Source organism: Triturus cristatus, chromosome 6, assembly GCF_964204655.1.
Source record: "Triturus cristatus chromosome 6, aTriCri1.1, whole genome shotgun sequence".
Lineage (NCBI taxonomy): Eukaryota > Metazoa > Chordata > Amphibia > Caudata > Salamandridae > Triturus > Triturus cristatus.
The window spans coordinates 1,654,548,284-1,654,568,501 of record NC_140589.1 but is presented as its reverse complement, the minus strand read 5'-3'; the positions used below and the strand labels follow the sequence as shown (position 1 = coordinate 1,654,568,501).

General features: G+C 43.1%; 1 long non-coding RNA gene across 1 annotated transcript in view; it reads right to left on the bottom strand.

Moving 5' to 3' along the window:
• The window catches only part of LOC146821767 (uncharacterized), a 91,976-nt gene extending 72,091 nt beyond the window's left edge, over nucleotides 1–19,885 (bottom strand). Inside the window, exons 1-2 of the long non-coding RNA XR_014962769.1 lie at nucleotides 19,830–19,885; nucleotides 15,382–15,458 (exon numbers count right to left, since the gene is read on the bottom strand). This is a non-coding gene — a long non-coding RNA (uncharacterized LOC146821767). The remainder of the gene's footprint in view (nucleotides 1–15,381; nucleotides 15,459–19,829) is intronic.
• Nucleotides 19,886–20,218: the final 333 nt, after the last annotated feature.

The window sequence follows — 20,218 nt, the reverse complement described above, 5'->3', positions numbered from 1 at the left end:
TTAGGCACCAGCTACCTACAGGTCTCATGGCTGAAGACACTTTTAAAGGCATTCGGTGGCATGCAACAGTAGCCATGTTAGCCATTGAGAAATCTCATACAGCTGCAAACATCTTGGAAGACTTTAACAACAAGGGGCCCGATTCACAGAACTAACTTAAGACAAAATCCTAAACTTACTACTTTTGGTATTCACAGAAGTTAGGATTTTGTCTTAAGTTTGTCTTAAGACAAACTTAAGACAAACTTAAGACAGTCTTAAGACAGTCTTAAGACAGACTTAAGACAGTCTTAAGACAGTCTTAAGACAGACTTAAGACAGACTTAAGACAGACTTAAGACAGACTTAAGACAGACTTAAGTTAGGATTTTGTCTTAAGTTTGTCTTAAGTCTGTCTTAAGTTTGTCTTAAGTTTGTCTTAAGTCTGTCTTAAGTCTGTCTTAAGTCTGTCTTAAGACTGTCTTAAGTCTGTCTTAAGTTTGTCTTAAGACAAACTTAAGACAAAATCCTAACTTCTGTGAATACCAGAAGTAGTAAGTTTAGGATTTTGTCTTAAGTTAGTTCTGTGAATCGGCCCGAAAGTGTTTAAATGGTTGAAATAACGATGTGTCAGAATTGGATTTGTTGCTGCGGACAATGGCAGTAATATAGTTAAGGCCATGGTAGATGGTGGCTATTTCAGGGTCGTGTTTTTGGCATATTGCATCAATCTGATTGTGCAAGACTTTCTCATAAAAGAAGACAAAGTCAGCAATTTACTGATCACCTGCAGATGAATCTGCAATAATTTCAGTCATTCTTTTAAAGCACGGAAGCAGTTGAGGATTATTCAGCATGCTAATACAGTATCAATTGACACCCTCATACAGGATGTGCCAACATGCTGGAACTCAACCCATTATATGTTGTATTGTCTGTTTGTGCACTACTAACCGATCAATGACTATGTCATTCAAAGAGGAGGGAATGCAACTGGAAAAAGCGTGACCATGGAGATGGAATATGGGGCCTAGTCAAATGCCTGACACAGATGCAACTTCTGTTTGAGGTTTTCACACTGAAAGTCAGCAAGGAGGACTGTACTATGGGCCAAGCTATCCCATTGTTGTATCTCCTACAGGACCAATTAAAGAAGCCATTCAAAAGGCTCCCAGATGTGAATGAACATGCAGAAGCGCATGGCTTGGTTGAGTGCTTAATCCTTAGCTCAGCTGTTCATGCAAGCAAGGAGGACAGTACGATAGGCCAAGCTATCCTGTTGTTGCATCTCCTACAGGACCAACTAAAGAAGATGTCTGAAAAGTTCCCAGGTGTGTACAAAAACGCAGAAGTGCATGGCTTGGTTGAGAGCTTAATCCTTTGCTTCGCTTTTAATTTAACACTGCAAAGAGACATCATGTCGTCCAAAGAGTACATCTGTGCCACAATACTTAATCTGTGGTACAAAAAGATACTGGCCACTTCCATCCCTTTTTCAGAAGGGGATGTTTCACAATACAAGACATAGATTGTTGAGCAAGCCAGAGACCTGGAAGAAGAACTGCTGGAAATTAGAGTCCCACTACCGGGCAGATGTTCTGGGGTGCCGCCTTCAACTTCCAGTGAAGACAGTGCGGTTGTGTCACAGCAGCCAACACCAGCAACAAGAAAAAAAGGCAACAACCACAACATTACCACAAATTAGCCCCAATGTCTGCATTGGCTTGGTTTCAAGTGGCAGGGCTTAAGTACAGTGCAGAGGAGAAGTCAAAAGAGGTCGAGCAAGTGGAAGCACCAATAACCACTTAGAGGATGTTCCAGAACTATCTGGATGACCCAAAAGAGGTCCATGTTGATCAAAGCCCATTGATGTATTGTTATGGGAAGATGCACAAATGGGTAGAGCTCAGAAGGCTAACAATAAAGTATCTGCCAGGGTTTCTTCTGAGTATGTGTTCAGTGCAGCTGGTGCAGTTGTCACAGTGAGAAGGACCAGCCCCTCTCCTCAAAATGTGGAGAGACTGACCATGATCAAAATAAATGAACACTTCATACCACGTAATTACACTGTTCCTGAAATGCTACAGGATGAGGATGATTGGTCAGACTCCAGTGTGTTAGCTGACCAACATCTGGACGAACCACCTAAGTTTGAGGACAAACACTGCTTCCCTGACTGAGTAGGTCACCACAGAAGTTTTTAATTATTTATCATCAAACTGCTTTTACAAAGTATAGAAGGATGTATCTAGTGGAACATTGTGTTTGTGTCTGACTTATGCAGCCCCACAATTTTTAGGCACATGTATGGTCAGATTGGAGTTGGACCAATTTACAGCGAAGAAGCCTCCATATTCCCTTCAGGTCATTGGAGTCAATGCCTGCGTCCCTCCCATGCCTATCCTTATTTTTTTATCACCTAGCAGGGATTTCCACTTAAAGATAATTTGATTTAAAAGATTTCCAAATTCCAATGTGTTGCCTGCATCCAAGAGGAGATACAATTGTGTACATACCACTGTGCTTCATTTGGAACAGGTAACTATTGCACCAATGAGTGATACATTATTGAGTGATTGTGAGTGACAATTGATGATTCATGTGGTGGCAGACAGTGAGGGAGGGTGACCAACCAATTTGTAAACTTGATTTTGATGATTTTAAATGTTTGGAGCCTGATGGCTGATCATTTTTCCTGAAGGTGATTGGCCCTTTCACACTTGCCAAGATTTACTTGCAGGGTTCACTCTTTATTATGGTTCTTCAGAGACCAGACCAGTCACTTTAGTTAACAAACGCTAATCTACACTGTTAGATCTGGCATCCTTGGCGTGGTTTCCCCTGTCTTTTTGGCCTCTGTAGCCTGTATTTTTGCTGTGTGCTGAATTACGTTTTTGATAGTCTAGATGCTTTGGGCACTTTACCACTGCTGATCAGTGCCAAAATGCAAGTGCCCCCATATAAATTGTGTTTATGGATTAGTGTTTCCATGATTGGCTTATTTGATTTACTGCTAAGATTCTAGTACATTGCACTGTGTGTGCCCAGGGCCTGTAGATCAAATGCTGCTAGGGAGCCTGCAGCGTGGATTGTGCCACCCACATAGGCAGCCTTTCAAAGGTGTCTCAGACCTGCCGCTGCAGTCTCTGGGCACAGATTTAACTGCCATTTCGACCTGGAAGTGGACCCACTTGCCAGGCCCTAACCATCCCTTTTCTTACATGTGAGTTACCCATAAGGTAGGCCCAAGGTACACCATGGGCAGGATGCAGTGTATGTGAAAGGTAGGACATGTACTGGATGTGTGACATGTCCTGATAGTGAAATACTGTGTATTTCAATGTTCACTATTGAAAGGCTATCTGTCCCATAGGATAGCATGGGAGATACTTTGTAACATCTTACAAGTATATCTTCCCATGGAGACAAGATTGAAAGTTGGAGTTTAGGGTCTCTGAACTCAGAATTTAATAACACATCTTTTAGTAAAGATGGTTTTTAAATTGTGGGTTGAAAATTCCACTTTTAGAAAGTAGTCATTATCTTGCTTCACCATCCTATATGCTTCTTCTGAGTTGCGTATTGACTGTCGGTTTTGTAGTGACAGGGGCAGGAGATGGGCATTCACTGCAGACAGCTATAGGGGGTTTAGGTGTGTCCCGCCTGTCCTGGATGACTCAGAGCTGGGCTGAATAGACGTGGGTTGCAATTAGAGTAGTGGGAGGAGTTTTCTCTGCACCTGTATAGGCCCTGTCTCCTCTGCACAATGCTGTCTCCACCTCCTGCAAAGATGCTGGACCTGAGAGGACAGAACTGGTTTGGACTTGTTGCAGGGATTCTGCACATATACAGAACTAAGCTCAGGAAGCCAGGACCTCGGTGTATAGTGGTGTACCAACCTATCACCTTAGTGCCCAAAATTCCAAAAACCGACTAGCTATAGTGTCTCATTTGTTCTCCTATACAATCACAAAGCTACAAATGATTAGACAACCCTGAACACAACACTCCCAACTCTCCCAACTCTCTCAGGAATCGGGGTATCAAGACAACTCTTTCACTCACTCCCTCATACTTGTCCACAATAAGAGTAATCTGAGTCATGGTATAGTTTAAAATGTTTATTTTAACTAACGTGCTCTATGGTACAGTACACATGCCATTACCCTTGTTACAATTCCATAGAATACAAACAGATGTCATTTTATAAAGACAGTGGAAAAGGACTATAGGACCTAACCACCCTCCCCGTTGTAAGAAAGAGTTTATTATAAAAAAGAAGACCTCTGGGCTTTGTCAGCAGCCCCCATACTTCAAGGCCTAGATGAAAGGTTTACATCTTAGGAACAGCACAGCTCTTCTCTCTGGAAAGGTCTCTCTCCAAGTGTGTGAACAACATGCAGTTCTGCAATATTAAAGGGCGCAACTTTCAGTAGTGCAGCTGTGTGTCATGTTATGTCTAGGTGTGAGGGACTGACCAGAACAGAATAACAAGGGGCATTGTTTAGTGACCTTGTACATCGTGTGCAGACTAAACCCCAGAGAACAGCAGAGAACGCGAAAAGCAGATCGTTCTCATGTGAAAGGCACACAGTCTTGCAAAATAAAGGCATGTAGTAACGTGTGCAAAAGCAGCCTCATGGCAGCGAAGCTTATGCTATCATAGCAATGTCGACAATTAACCTACCAACCATACAACACCATCCCCTGGTAAGTCCATAGTATATAGACATAGGACCAAAACAGAGTTAAAAAAAGCAAGCAAAAGCGCTTTCTTTTGAAAAAAAAAAAACATTTGGGGAAAAAATGCTTTTGATGCATAGGAGCCTAAAATATGTCATTGTTGAATTAAACAAAATCAATCCATCAGGGTGTATGAGCAAAAGAATGCAACACCTTCCAAAAGGACATCATTATCGTTAGTAGAAAAAAGAGATGCCATCCAATTCAGTAATCTGAATGAACAAGCGTGCTCCTCACAGTCGGGCGCCTCCATGAGCATCGCCGGATAACTTGCGTGATATTCGATGTAACTTTGATGCAGGAAATTCTGAGTAGCCTCACAGATATCCCATTGAGCCAAGACTCCAAATGCAACCGCACACGCCATATGGCCAATCCCAGAACAGTCCTGCTCATGGGCCATTAAGGGACCCCTCAAGTGGTCGGAATCTGGGTCTGAACAAGACGTATTGGAGAGGCACAAATCCTATGCCCATGTGAATGGACACCGTAAACAAGAGAACACAGGTTGCACCCAAGTGAAGTAGGCAAAGTGGAAAGATAATCAATAAGTCACGCTGAGCATTGCTAGTGGCAATCTACCAAAGCATCCATGCATACGAAAACGCAACAGTTGCAGGCGAGCCTGGTCTGTGCAGCACTACAAGAGTAGCAGCCATTGCACAGCAGGCACAGTAGAAGCAGGATTCCACCAGCTAATGCCAGTAATAATGGGAATCCACCCAAGACGCTGGAAAAGATAGAATGAATAAAGGCTGGTATTACTCCAAATATTGTCTGAAAAGAAGTCACAAGTCCAGAGCAAACACCTTTAAAAAAATTTGCAAGGCCTTGCATGTCAGACACATTGAATAGTCAGTGTATAAGCTCCCAAGAATGTAGTGGGAGGTTAATATTCAGAAGGGACTGAATCACGCTAGATGTTCTAGCCATCTGCAAGTCGAAGGTCTCACACTCTGAAGTGAGGGGGACTTCTTGTTGAAATAAAAGCACTTTACGTCTAATCAATTTGTTGAATTCTGTTTTCAAAGTCGGAATGGAAGGCCAAATTGAGCTATCTAGCTTCCCACGCGGGGGAGGAAAAAGCAAATTTTTACAGCAAGATACGCGTTGTGAAACCGTTACTGTATACGGGAATCCAGCCAGTAATCCGCAGCAGTCTTCATTATTCAAAATAAGATAGATACCGTAAGTAAGCAGGGTAAAGGCGGGAGTTATCGCGTGGACTGGGATACCTTTTAAAACACAAGCGAGGTTAGGAGCTGACACGTTACAAGCCCCATGCAACTTTATGTGTTTACAAACAAAGGAATGATCTACTGTAGAATCACAGTCCTCCCCTGTCAGGTATACTTCCTTACCCTCCCGTAGACATCTGTAAGTGAAGGGCAAAGACCACAACTCATGCAGAAATGTGCTACCTAGGGGTTCAAAGTGTCCAAGCGGGTAATGTTTCATACAAGAGGTGAACTGAAATAATGAGAATGGTAGAGATATAACCACATGAATTAACCAAGCAGCAGAGTCAGTTTCCGCAACAGAGAAAGGCAAAGGGTCTAACTTTTCAATGTGTAAAAGAGTCTACATTGCATCTCTCATGGACATAAACTGCTGTTGTTCAGTCAGATTGAATGGTAAAAACAAAGCAGAGACATTTAGATAATCCAACAGGACTTTTTCAATATTTAGAGTCTGTAAAGTCCATGCGAATTGCATAACTGAACATAATTGTTTTTGACCATGGTATAACACAGATACATCCTCTTGTACAATATCAATAACAGAAGAAACAATATTATCTAAGGTATAAATGCGTGAAGATAGTGTGTTTATACTATTGTCAACTACAGCAAGGACCTTCTCCAAATTCGCTTGGTCAATTTGACGCAAACGGAACGCTGCTTCCATTTTTGAAAGTTTCCATATTTCATTGTAAACTGCGTAAATTAATCTCTTTGTTCTAGGAACCCTGGGTCCCAGTAAAAAGTCAGCCAAATTCATGCCACTGGACAAAAGTGATGTGTTGTTTAAAGGAGGGTAGTGTAGAGTGATGCAACCGTTGATGACATAATTTACCAACCGAATAGGTGGTAACCGAATGTGAGTTTGAAAAACGTGGATCAGGTCTATCCTATGTATAACCATGTGTTGTATTATAAAAATGCAGTTAGCAAGCATTCAAATTCGTTTGCCATACTAGCCACCCAGAAGGACCCACATCAGAGACCTTAAAAGTGTTATTTTGAAATGAGGCTTGTAATACGTCAATGGTAAGATTTGTGTATGCGTGCGAATTGTTATATTCAGCTAAAGAGGGAATGGCAGGGGCGTTCAACTTTTTTGCACTTGCTAAACCAAAACAAGTTGTTTTGTACACTGTATCATTCAAAAATAATATTTGTGTTGGGATGAGGCAGGCACGATGTAAGGCTTCAGTGCCCTGCACTTGCCAGTTCATAGAACCCCAAATTGATTTTAAATCAATGGTGGCCTTCCAGCGATCATAGCCCTGTATTGACAGATAATTTTGGGAAAAAATTGGAATAAATCAATTTTGTATGGGTCATCATAACCTTGGGCCTGAAGAAGTGTGTAATTTAAAATAATAGGACTCAGGTGTAGACCTATCATAATCTGTGAAGTATGTACATTTATTTCTATGGGTTTTTGAGCTCCCTTTCACCGGTGTAGGGCAATGTTCCTATTGTGTATAATTGAAAACAGGTCCTAATATATTTGTCATATGCAGGAAATGATGCCCATAATGTTGATAACAGAATAAATCAGCAGAATTGGCAGAATTTAAATACAAGTCTTCAGCATTAAAAGCAGCATAATACTTTAAATCAGACAACAGTGATTGTATTGCATGCACATCCCAATCATCCGATCGTAAGTCCTGTGTCACCACATCTCCCATGGAGACTTGAAATACGTATGGCACGTCGAGCACCTCAGTCAGGTCATGCATTTCAAAAGCTACTTTATCCCAAATGATGCCATCTGCGACTGGGAACGCAGAAATGTTAACAAGATTCTGATCACGTTTCATTATGTGGGAAGATGAATGGGGGGCCAGAATAGCATTGACCAAGTTCACAGCAGAGCGTTCTGGCAAGTAATGATCATTGATGAGTAAGAAAAATACTGTCACAAAACCAATTGACATGAAGAGAAAAATGAGGATGAGTACCAAACAGATGTAGGTCCGTGGTGGGACTAAGTAAGTCTTTTTGAACCAGGAGAAAAAAATACATAATTTGGTAGGGCCAATTGATGAAGTGGAGGATGAGTCATAAGAAAAGCGGGCATGGTGTAAAGGACTTTCTGGCAATTCATGCAAAGACTCCCTCGTAGGATAAGCATATTCAATTTCTGCACTGGAAGAGGAAGCAGGCAGGACAGGCAAATGGTCAACAATAGGATCCATCTCAATTACAATGTCCTGTGGAGTATTCAAAGCCGCGGCAACCCCAGGATTCCTAGAAATTGTGGGGCACAAAACAACAGGCGTGACACTATTCAGAATCAGCCAGACACTGTAACTTGACATTGTCCACTGAGATGTATCTGTTTTCTTTGCGAACAGGCAGCGGTGGTAAAATGACTGTACGAGTACACATCAAGCCAAGGACCTGAACCGGTGCACGATAAGAGGGGCCAAATTATTTTTTGTTCTCCAATCTTTCTCGGAGCAGATCACCAACTTTCGGAAGCCAGCCAGCCACCGGAATAAGCAGTGCAGCATCAGTGGAAGAGGGAACATGTTCAGCTGCAAGACTGTCACGGGTTTCTCGTAGGTCCTGTAACATAGTATAATGATTATCTACGTCAAAGGTTGCGGCAGCCGCCATAACGTCTAGATCATCAAGGTCTGGCACAAACATTTTAATGCCAAAGAGCATTTCGTATGGGTTCGGCCCACCTAGAGGTAATCTAGGGAGTTTATTAAGTGCACGTGAACTCTCTACAAATGGGCCAGACAGTTTCTGCCAGTACCTAAGACCCTAGCTGTCAAAGATTGCTTTAAGTCACAGTTCATTCGCTCCACAATTGAATTGCCCTCAGGCCTACATGGAGACGAAAACTGCACCAGCACCCCCAAAGACTTCATCGCGTCCTTGTACACCTTAGAGGCAAACGTTGGATCTTGGTCTGCGGGTCATTAGTGCCCTCTGTAGTGGCAGCTATAGCTGCCAAAATTTCATTATCAATCTTAGTCATGGACCTGTAACGGCAGCAATGGAACACGTGGCTACTGCAGATTTGGCTGCTTCATCAGCCAAATAATTACCAACAGCATGTGCTCCCACACACTGATGGCCAAGAATATGGATAACTTGTGTTAGTGGCAGGTGTTTTCTAAGTTCCACCACTCGAACCCAAAGCTGTTTATGCTTTATCGTGCTGCCTTTAGAATCTCGATAATCATTTTGAGACCAAAAGAATAAGTTGTCATTGAAAGACTGAACACAGTAGTAAGAATCACACACAATTAGAGTATTCACATTTGGATCTGCAAACTCGAGAGCAAGAGCCAGAGCGCGCAGCTCAGCCAATTGGGCAGTGCAGTCTCCTAGCGCCTGTGTATGCACTATGCTAGACTTGAATTCACCATTCACCATTGTACCTGCCACAATAGCACAAGCCGCTGAATAAGCGTGTTTAGAGCCGGTGGCCGGTTGCGCCAAGCCTTCGATGTAAATAATACATTTGTACTGCTCTAAAGGAAGTAATGACAGAAGAGGAGGATGAACATGTTCATATTGCAAGAACTCCTGTGTCTGAAGAGCGGGATAAAAGATAAATGTGACATCAGGAGATGTCTCAGTAGTGCCCATTGTATCCAATGGGGATGTAATGCTTTAGAGTTTGGTACAACTTGCCTTAGTCACTGCTTCTAAAGCAGGGAAAGGCGTAACCATCAGAATGCGTTTCCCCTGTGCCAGTGCGCGTTCCTTCAGGGCCACCATCTGTACTGCTGTCAAAACTTTTTCAGCATTCGAAAACCGCATTTCATCAGAAGTGTACAAATGTGATTTGTATGCAAGTGGCACTGAGTCACCCTCATTGTACGTCAAGTAAGTGAAACCCACTGTGCCTGGCACGATTCTTATCACCAGGTTTGTGTGGTTATCACACGTCAACAAGTACTCATATTCAAGCAGATCAGACTGCAAAGATTGCAGTATAGCTGAATGTTCCGGAAGCCAGCTGGCAGATGAAAATGTAGGTTATATCAAAGCATATAGAGACTCGATACGCTGGGTATAATCGGGAAGGTAAGTCCTCCCGAATTAAAAAATCCTAGCAAAGACTGAAGTTCTTCAGTGTGGATGGAGACTGCGATTGTGCACTTTTCTCCAGAAAGTGGGGGGCTGAGCCCCTACCTTCACTGTTGAGTTTGTAGCCCAAAAAGAGAACCGCATAGTAGGCGATGTGTGATTTGGCAAAGTTGAATTTGTAACCGTACTCGGCAAACATAAGTATGATGCGGTCGACAAGGCATAGATGCGGCCATAGTTCGTCGTCCGTCAGATAAATATCATCAACGTACGAGTATGCATCAGGGTCAATGCTGTCTAACAAAGAGACAACATGCGCAGCAAATACCCCGGGGCTATTCTTATACCCCATGGGCAAACGCCTACATTTTTTCTGTTTTCCACCGGCCGCAAATTCTGTCCATTGACTGCATTCAGGAGCCAGATTATGACTATAGAAGCCATTCGAAATATCAAGTGTCATTTTGTATTTCTTACGAGCAAGACTGTCCACTAGTGCAGAGCTATGGGTATTTTGTTCGGCAAATGTACGACAATGAGAATTCAAATGTCGGTAATCTAACACAATGCGATACGACCCATCGGGGTAGGCTACTGTAAAAAGAGGATTATTTATCAGTGGCAAGCATGCCTTTATCACACCTTGATACTCCAGCTCAGTTAGAACATCATACATGGGGGCTTTAGCCTCCCGCCGGATGGGATATTGGGGTTGAGGCTGTGGAATAGACCACAATAGAATCTCATCTGCCGGAGAACCTTTAGCCCAGCCCACTTGGTTACGGTTCACCCCCGGTGCAAGGGCCAAAGCCCACTCAGATGCAAAAGCTTCTGCATGCTCCTCTGGGACGTAACGCGAAAAACTCGGAAGTATCTAGTCCTCCCTTCTAGATGCGGCTAGAACAAACTGTGCCTCCGCCAACAAAATGTCGTAAGAAGAGGTAAGATTTTCCCAAAAAATCCCTGTGATCACATGCTCTATGTCACCTTCAATTTGAAAAACAATGTTATACAGTCTATCAGGAGAGGCAACTCGGGTGTCTGCTGTTTCTACAGTAACAAAAGTATCAGTTGGTTTCGCCTCCAGACAAGGACGCAGTGCCTCCCGCACTATGGTAACTTCCGCTGCGCTGTCGAGCAGAGTCACCGCCCAGGTCCAATCCAGTAGTCTGGTTCTCACCATCTGAGGTATATTTCGCTGTCAAAGCAGCAACTTTCTTCTTTTGAAATGGTGGCTGAAACCGAGGCTGCTCCTCTTGTTCGGCTTTAACATCAAACTGTCGAGGAAGATCCTGTCCCTGTTGCTTCAATGGTCCTTTGCCAGGACCTTGGCGGTCCCCACCACCGAGTTGTGAGCCCAATGTGTCCTCTAAAGAACGAGGAGAGCGTTGTTCAGGGACTTGAAATCTATTAGGTGACTTAAGTTTCACACGATCGCGCAAATCATAAGTACGCTCAGAAGTCTCAGTGGTCTGTGAACCTGCACGCGACCCCTGCTTCTGTTGCTGCTGCCCCTTTTTTGTATTTTTCCAGTTCTTTTTTAGAAAACAATGGTCGCCCATCTTTATCAGATTGAATTTTCGGTGCCTGGGGTGGCGTCTGCGTTTGAGAGAAGGGCTTAACCCCCAGACTATTGCGCCCTATAGTTTTGTAAGCTTTTGAAATAATCTTCGATAATTCTCGTGGCTTGTCTACGTCAGCCACGGCCTCCAAACAGTTAGCCACCTGAAAGTGCATGGTATCCCCCTTAACATTAGCAAGGATCATATCAGCCACTACGTCGAACACCCCCACAAGTCGCATACACAATTCCACAGCAGCTTCGGCTCCGTGCTCATCTTGAACACGCTTAATCATGGCCGGTAGTACAGTCACCGACGGGGTGTCGAAGCACATCGAATATACCGCTGCTAACACTTTACCCCAAGTAGTACAGTCAGCTAAATCAGGAAGCAGGCCTTTAGGCATTGAACCATATTTGGTGTTGCCAAACCGTTAACGTAACTTCAAGAGACATATAATGGCGATAACCTACAGGAAGGGCCGTGGCAGTATATTCATGAAACAGATAATCCGCCCGTCAACTGCCAGAAATGGGACCCAAGAATAAAACACCTCAAAAGAATAAGCTGCATTTGCCTCAACAACAAAAATGAGCGCAACACCAGCATCAGGGACTCCATTTTGAGTCAAATAAGCTTTGATTGCAGCTCTATTAGGCGGCGCAATAGCTACTGCCGCCATGATCAAAAAGAACTTACACGTGGCAGCACAATAGTGAGTATAACAAGTAAATAAAAAGACCTTTTAAAATTCAAGTTTGAAAAACCTATAAAGGTTCACAATATAGGAGCAAGCGCCGTCACAACCATCTCCGGAAACAGAAGTGAGGCGATTGTGGACAAGCACAAGCACTACTCAAGCGTCTCGCAGATAAGAACCAGACCAAACGTTGGCGGCACCATGTTGCAGGGAGTCTGCACATATACAGAACTATGTGCAGGAAACCAGGAACTCGGTGTATAGTGGTGTACCAACCTATCACCTTAGTCCCCAAAATTCCCAAAAACGGCTAGCTATAGTGACTCATTCATTCTATACAATCACGAAGCTACAAATGATTAGACAACCCAGAACACAACACTCCCGACTCTCTCAGGAATCGTGGTAGCAAGACAACTCTTTCACTCACTCACTCATACTTGTCCACAATAAGAGTAATCAGAGTCACAGTATAGTTTAAAATGTTTATTTTAACTAATGTGCTGTATGATACAGTACACATGCCATTACCAGCAACAAAACACAATACCGTTAGCATTGTTACAATTCCATAGAATACAAAGGGGGATGTCATATTATAAAGACAGTGGAAAACGACTATAGGACCTAACCACCCTCCCTGTGGTAAGAAATAGTTTATTATAAAAAAGAAGACGTCTGGATGTTGTCAAGCAGACACCATACCTCAAGGCCTAGATGAAAGGTTTACATCTTAGGAACAGCACAGCTCTTCTCTCTGGAAAGGTCTCTCTCCAAGTGTGTGAACAACATGCAGTTCTGCAATATTAAAGCATGTGACTTTCAGTAGTGCAGCTGTGTGTCATGTTATGTCTAGGTGCGAGGAACTGACCAGAACAGAATTACAAGAGGCATTGTCTATCGGCCTTGTACATCATGTGCAGACTAAACCCCAGAGAACAGCAGAGAATGTGAAAAGCACACCGTTCTCATGTGAAAGGCACAAACAAAGTCTTGCAAAATAAAGGCATGTAGTAACGTGCGCAAAAGCAGCCTCATGGCAGCGAAGCTCATGCTAACTTCCATACAACAGACTGAGCTGAGAGACTTTTTGCTACAAGAGAACAAAGGAAAATGCGCTATAAATATTGGGGCCTAGACCTCAGAACTTTAGAATACTTCTGGACTCAAGAGGAACCTCGGCCAAGGAGAAGAGCTGAAGAAGCTGTCAGGATGAGTACTGCCCCATTGCTGTGTGGATGCTTTGCTGGGTTTGCCTGCAGTGGCTACTTCTGCCAAGTAGAGGACAAAGACTGAACTGTGCAGTGTATCCTGCTTCAAAAAGATCTTCAGGGGCTTGGTGTAGAGCTTGTATCCTTTTCTGAAATCTCAGGGACACAAAGATTTCACTTCCTCTGCCCCGACGCCTGCCAAATCAGCACTGTATCGACTCTGACACCGTCACTGAGGCAGCTGTCTGCACCAGAGCTGAGGGCATTACTCGTGACGCTCACGACGCACAGCCCCGACTCACAGCGCAACCCCGACCTCACCGACACCGCTGCTTCATTATTGCAGAGCTGATACCTGATGTGCATGACCTCTTGAATCCATCAACCCCGCACCGTCGTAAGGAACTGATCCCTCGCCGCCACCTCAATGTCACCTCCCCAGCAACAGTAAGGAACCAATGCCTCATCTCCCCGACAACAGTAAGGAACCAACGCCTCCCCTCCCCTGCATCGCAGTGAGGAACTGATGCCTCACCTTCCCTGTGGTTATAAGGAACCAACGCCTCCCCTCCCCTGTGGTCTTAAGGAACCGACACCTCCTGGCACCAATGACGCATCCCCTCCCCAACTCCATGCACTGTCTTTGTTTTCATTATTTGCCAAGATACCTTTCTTGGGGGTCTGTGTGACTCCATGCCTGGCCAGCGCATGGCACGGTCCATGCTATACTTTGGGATTTTCATCGGTTAATAGCCCCAGGGGGAGCTATGTGCTGCTACTAGCTTTATTTTTGTAAATAACCTATTTTTGATGATATCTTGACATATGTATGGTGGAATGTTGGTCTAGTTTTGTTTAGATAAAGATGACTTAATTTTCAAAACTAGTGTGGTGTCCATTTGTAATGTTTTCACTGCGCTACTTTATGTGTGCACACATGCTTTACACACTCCCTCTGAAATAAGTCTGTCTGTTCATGCCAAGCTACCAAGAGGGTGAGAAGGGGTTGTCTAAGGGCAAAACCCCCTTTCCCTGACTAGCAGCAAGGGTCCCTACTTGGACCATTGCCAACTAGAGACCCCATTTCTAACATACACAAAATACTCAAATTCTGTTTCTCTTCTGGTTCTTCAATAGCAGTGCACTACAAGTCTATCAAGCTCGGTCGGAGTTGGGCTGATTCATTACTCAGAGTCAGGAGAAGGATGAAAGGACAAAGGGCGGGAATACCTAAACAGCCAGATGAAGGAAGTTATCAACTTCAAAGGAAACCATGATGATGATGATGAGTCTGAGGCCTACTCAGCTATGTAGACTGGAGAGAGGTGCGTTCATTTGGGAAATGCTGCTCAGTGTGTGTGCTGGCTCAAATGTGAAACTCCTCTTCTTTGGTTGTGGTCAGACTGGGGGACTGTTGCTTGTAACTGGAGAAAGAGTTGTGATGCCACATCACCACATGATGGACACACTCGGCTAAGTGTTATGATGACAGTTGTGAGATTGATCAGCCCTGCACATGCAGCGACTTGTCTGTGTTTGGTTGTAAATTATCCTCCCTTCTCAGTTAATTAATCGCATACAAGCAATACAATAAATGATTGCAGCAGCATATGCTCTTGCTCTGCCTCTGAGTCTTCTTGGCAAAATTAACATGACTCTTCTCCTTGACTTTACAATATAATTTCTGTTTTACAATCTGCAGGCCTTCTCTTCTCCTGCATGAAAGGCAAAAGCTCCATAACACTCCTGCTTACCTTACCAGACCCGTTCGGCCAGGCACCCAAGATGGACATTCCTAGAATGATGATGGGTGGGATGCATATCTGTCTCACTTAATAAATACAGTATACTGTTAATTTGTCAATAAGCAAACATTGTGGCTTACCACGGTTCGTACCTACCGTCACTGGTACACCCCCTCCAACCGCCTCCATATCTGGCACACTGGTGCTGGATCCAACACTGGTGCTCTTTGTGGCTAGAAAAAACATTACACATTTTAGATGCCAAATATGCCTCCCCTTATTTATGTTTTTTTTGTTTTTTTTTTTAACAGAATACAGCCCCAATACATCACTACAGTTCCGTTAGCAGTATGTTCTATCAAAAATATCACTTGGGGCATTTTGTTGGTTGACAATGTTAGAAAAGCCCATTAGTCAAGCCAACCAAAAACTTTTTGTGATGGAGGAACAGAGCTATGATGACTCTGAGTCATTGAATCGGAATGAAAGGGCGGAATAAATTGGTCAGTGAAGGAGATATGGTCTTGGTTGACAACCTCTTTAGCCTACCACTGAGAAGTTGGTCTGAGCAGCGACCTCTATAGTGAAGAGTAAATTCATGAACACCTGTAGATGACATGAATTATCCATGTAATACACTACTAGTGGAGCTGAATGCCTTTGTGTAATATAGACTTCCCCTATTCTATTAGATCCTTGGAGACATTTATGCGCTGATCTGGGGACCAGGCGTGTGCATAAGGATACTATATGAATAACTGCCTTTGAGGCGCGAAAAGTTAAACAACTTCAAGACGTGTATGAGGTAAATTCAGGAATGTCTGTAGATAATGTGAATTGATCATAAACTTAATTACCAGTAGAGTATAGTGTTATATCTCTACCTAAATAGGCTTTTCTTACCCTATTACCCCTTTGATGGTACCTGTGTGCTGAAAAAGTCGACTGGGTCTATACAAGAGGAGTTCGATAATATTCACGAGCCAAGGGTTCTGCATTCAATAATTGTGAGTCTAACCATTACAAAAACCACCGTCTAATATACATGAAATGCTCTGAGCCACTAACTAAGAGAGAACAATGTGTTAGACTGTTTAGCCGAAAATGTCAATTATAAGGAGCTGATCAAATATATCCTAAGATAAAAAATGTTCTTAAACATTTATCTAAAATTGATTAATTGATGGACGGTATTAGTACTGACAAATCTATGTATGTGTGTGTGTTTGCTTTAATATGTGTTAAAGTATGGGATGAGTTTGGGACATCAAAATGCATAATAATAGTATAAAGAATGTATTGTTTGAAATTACTCACGTAGAAAGTCACTTATATTATTGTTTTGTTATACAATTTTTTTTTTCAGATTTTAAACATATAGAAATTGGGATCTACAATTAATCCTGAGGAAGGTGTTGGCTGTATACTAGGGCCTACCGAAACGCGTCGATGCTCTTAATACAAGGAAATCATTGAAAATCTATGATGACAATGGTTCTGTGACATGTAAATCATGATTGAGTCTCATTCACCACCCCCTTTTGTACCGCTTTGTTCGCCATAAGTTGGCAGGGTATGCTCAGACGTGAGTCCCTTGCTCACTTTTCCACTGGATTCCAGCAAGCCTGGCTGAAGACGGCTGAAATGCCAGAAACCGGTCCTAGGAAGCTTGTTTCCGGTCCAGGGAAGGCATGGCTTGGCAGTTCGGGCTGGACTGTTCCCATGAGGCACAGGGTCAGACTGATTTGCATATGGCCATGTCTGAACTGGGGTGGCAGAGTGGGCTAAAGAACGGTGATGGATCAAACCCAGATCTGTTGACTGGGTGTGAGTGTTTGATTGGTTCTGATGCTCCGTCCATCACCACCCCCTTTTGTACCGCTTTGTTCGCCATAAGTTGGCAGGGTATGCTCAGACGTGAGTCCCTTGCTCACTTTACCACTGGATTCAAGCAAGCCTGGCTGAAGACGGTTGAAATGCCAGAAACCGGTCCTAGGAAGCTTGTTTCCGGTCCAGGGAAGGCATGGCTTGGCAGTTCGGGCTGGACTGTTCCCATGAGGGACAGGGTCAGACTGATTTGCATATGGCCATGTCTGAACTGGGGTGGCAGAGTGGGCTAAAGAACGGTGATGGATCAAACCCAGATCTGTGACTGGGTGTGAGTGTTTGATTGGTTCTGATGCTCCGTCCATCACCACCCCCTTTTGTACCGCCTTGAGTCTCATTGTGGTCACAACCGATGAATCTTTGATTTGGCGATTCCCTATCTTAGATTAGGATTAATTTGTCCTTTTCTCTCTTTGTTCTCCCAATTCTTCAATGTATTGTTTTATATAAATATTGATGTTGATTGGTTACACTACCGGTCTATGAATTATAACAGAAAAGTTTTTTATGTTTTTACTTTTGGAAAACTGTTTTTCCTTTTTAGCAAAAATATTTGGGTAATATTATATATATCCTGTGACATATGTGATTAAGTTTAATAAACTTGTTGAGAAGTATTTTGATTGCATTTTTGGTGTCCATTCTCATCCTGCTATTGAGAGATTTGTGTGTTTGAGTGACTGTTGAAACATATTGATCCAAGGGAGATCCTTTTTCTGACTAAGGTCTTGGTTGACAAATGCAGTGGGACTTCATACTTCTTTCCTGCCATGCTGCACTGCCATGGAAACTGCTGGTGTAAAAGGGTTGCTAAAACAGCACAACATGGGGGGGTGTCATCATGACCATGGGCACTCTCGTTTTTCTGTTTGAGCATGAGAATAAAAAAGAAAAGCCTTGCCAGCAATAATGCGTGGAGAAAAATAGTTTACTTGGGCCTGCAATCTTTACAGTAGAGTACCTAAAATATGTTCTCTTAGTCTTAGAAAACCAGCCCACAAGATATATAAGGGTACAGGGAAAGCTTACCAAAAAGCAGAAGAAAGCTACAGACTACTAGTACAGACAGGGTGAAGACAGCTACAGAAACATGAAATATAGAAAAAAGGGTGATGCAGGGATAAAAATAATTTAACAAACATTAGATAGGAGAGGAGTTGAAGAAAAAGGAGACAGAATAAACAAGCATTGAAAATGCATTAGGTTTCGCCTATATGATTAATACATATGTTTTTTGTAAGTTTTAAGCTGGAAAGCAGTTGTGCAATATAAGTTAAAGAAACTCCACATTTAATGCAAAAGATTTCACAAGCATAGAGCAAGCGATGTGCAGGTGAAACCTAAAAACGGTCTGACACTTGTACCTGGCTGACTTGTGCATATTATTCTGTATTAGTTTAGAATGAAAATTTGTGCTATATTTGCATTTGTGTGAATTTAGCAGTAGCCTGGGACTCTGTTTAGTGCTCTTAGACTTAAAGTTGTAGTGCACTGTGCTCCATTAAAGGGAGAAAAGAATAAAGGCAGTTTTAGACAATTGTATTTCAGAAAAACGTAATTCCTTTAAATGTTCTCATTTCGCTGAGATAAACGCCCGTTTTAGTGACATTGTGTCATTTATTGTGTCACATAGCCATCCTAAATCATAGAAATGTCACACTAAAGCTAAATGAAAACTTTTCAGGTAGGGGTTCTATTGTCGGATAGATCTTCTGGTAAGGGAGGTCTCTCCAATGAGGTGTTCTTTGCCAAAGTCGCTTGCAAGGGTGGCATTCCTTGCAGCTTTTTTATGGATAGCTATGCTATAAAGGTTCTGTCTAAGGCCTCTCAGATTTCTTTTGTAGTTGCTTAGAGGAAGAACCCTGTGTTTTGAGGGTGGGGCGGATGTTTAGATGCACTGCTCTTCGGTTGTGTATTCTTTTCTGAATGGATGGATTGGGTATGTTCTAATGGGATGGGCTCCTCGTGTAAATATACTGTCTGTGAGGGGCTGCTCATATATTCATTGGTTGCCATTCAGAGGGGCAGAAGAGGGGAACAAAGTTCTCCATTAAGTGGGCTCTGAGGATGAATAAGATTGGCCTTGGTTCCCCCAAAAAAGAGAATAGGTCTTGCACGCAGCCCAACCCTCTTACCAGAAAATAATTAGCAGGGAATGGCAATAAACAGGTACCTTCGGGGCCCGTGCTGCCCAGCAGCACTCTGCTAACCAAGGGCGCACCTAAATAAATAAATCTTGAGGCATTCCGGAGGGCACAGCTCAGGACTGAAAGCGGGGTTTGAAGCACGATGCGTTCCAAGTCTTGTGAAATAATAAATGAACAAAAATAAAAATGGAGTGGATGATCTAAATGAAGGTAGGGGTTGTATTCTTGGACAGATCTTCTGGTAGGGAAAGTCTCTCCAATGAGCAACGAGGTGTTCTTTGCCGAAGTCTCTCGCAAGGGTGGCATTCCTTGCAGCCACTTTTTGATCACTATGGTATACAGGTTCTGTCTAAGGTTGCTTTGATTTCTTGGGGTATGTTGTAATGGGACGAGCTCCTCATGGAAACGTACTGTCTGTGAGGTGCAACTCATATATTCGTCGGCTGCCAATCAGAGGGACAGAAGAGGTGAGAGAAGTTCTCCCTTAAGCGGGCTCTAAGGATGAATAAGAATGATTGTGGTTCCCCTAAGAAAAGAGTATTGGCCTTGCATGCAGCGCAAACCTCTTACCAGAAATACTCAGCAGGCGACAGCAATAAAAAAGTCCCTTCGGTGCCCGTTCCGCCCGCAGCACTGAGCTAACCAAGGACACAGCCATCTTTTTCCCGCCTAAATAAACACATTTTGAGGTTTTGCAGAGAGTGGAGCACAGGGCTGAAAGCGAGGCTTGGAGCATGATGCGTTCCAAGCCTCATGAAATAATAAATGAACAAAAATTAAAATGGAGCCGATATACACGCTAGAAATACATGCAGCCAGGTGGAAAATGATTATGGGAATGCGCTGTGCAGGGGAGATTAGGCAAACAAGTGCTGTGCAGGAAAAATATTTTTATAAAGTGCCCCAAAAAGCAGATGGAAACAGTACTTCTGAACCGGGAAACTGATAAGAGAAGCACA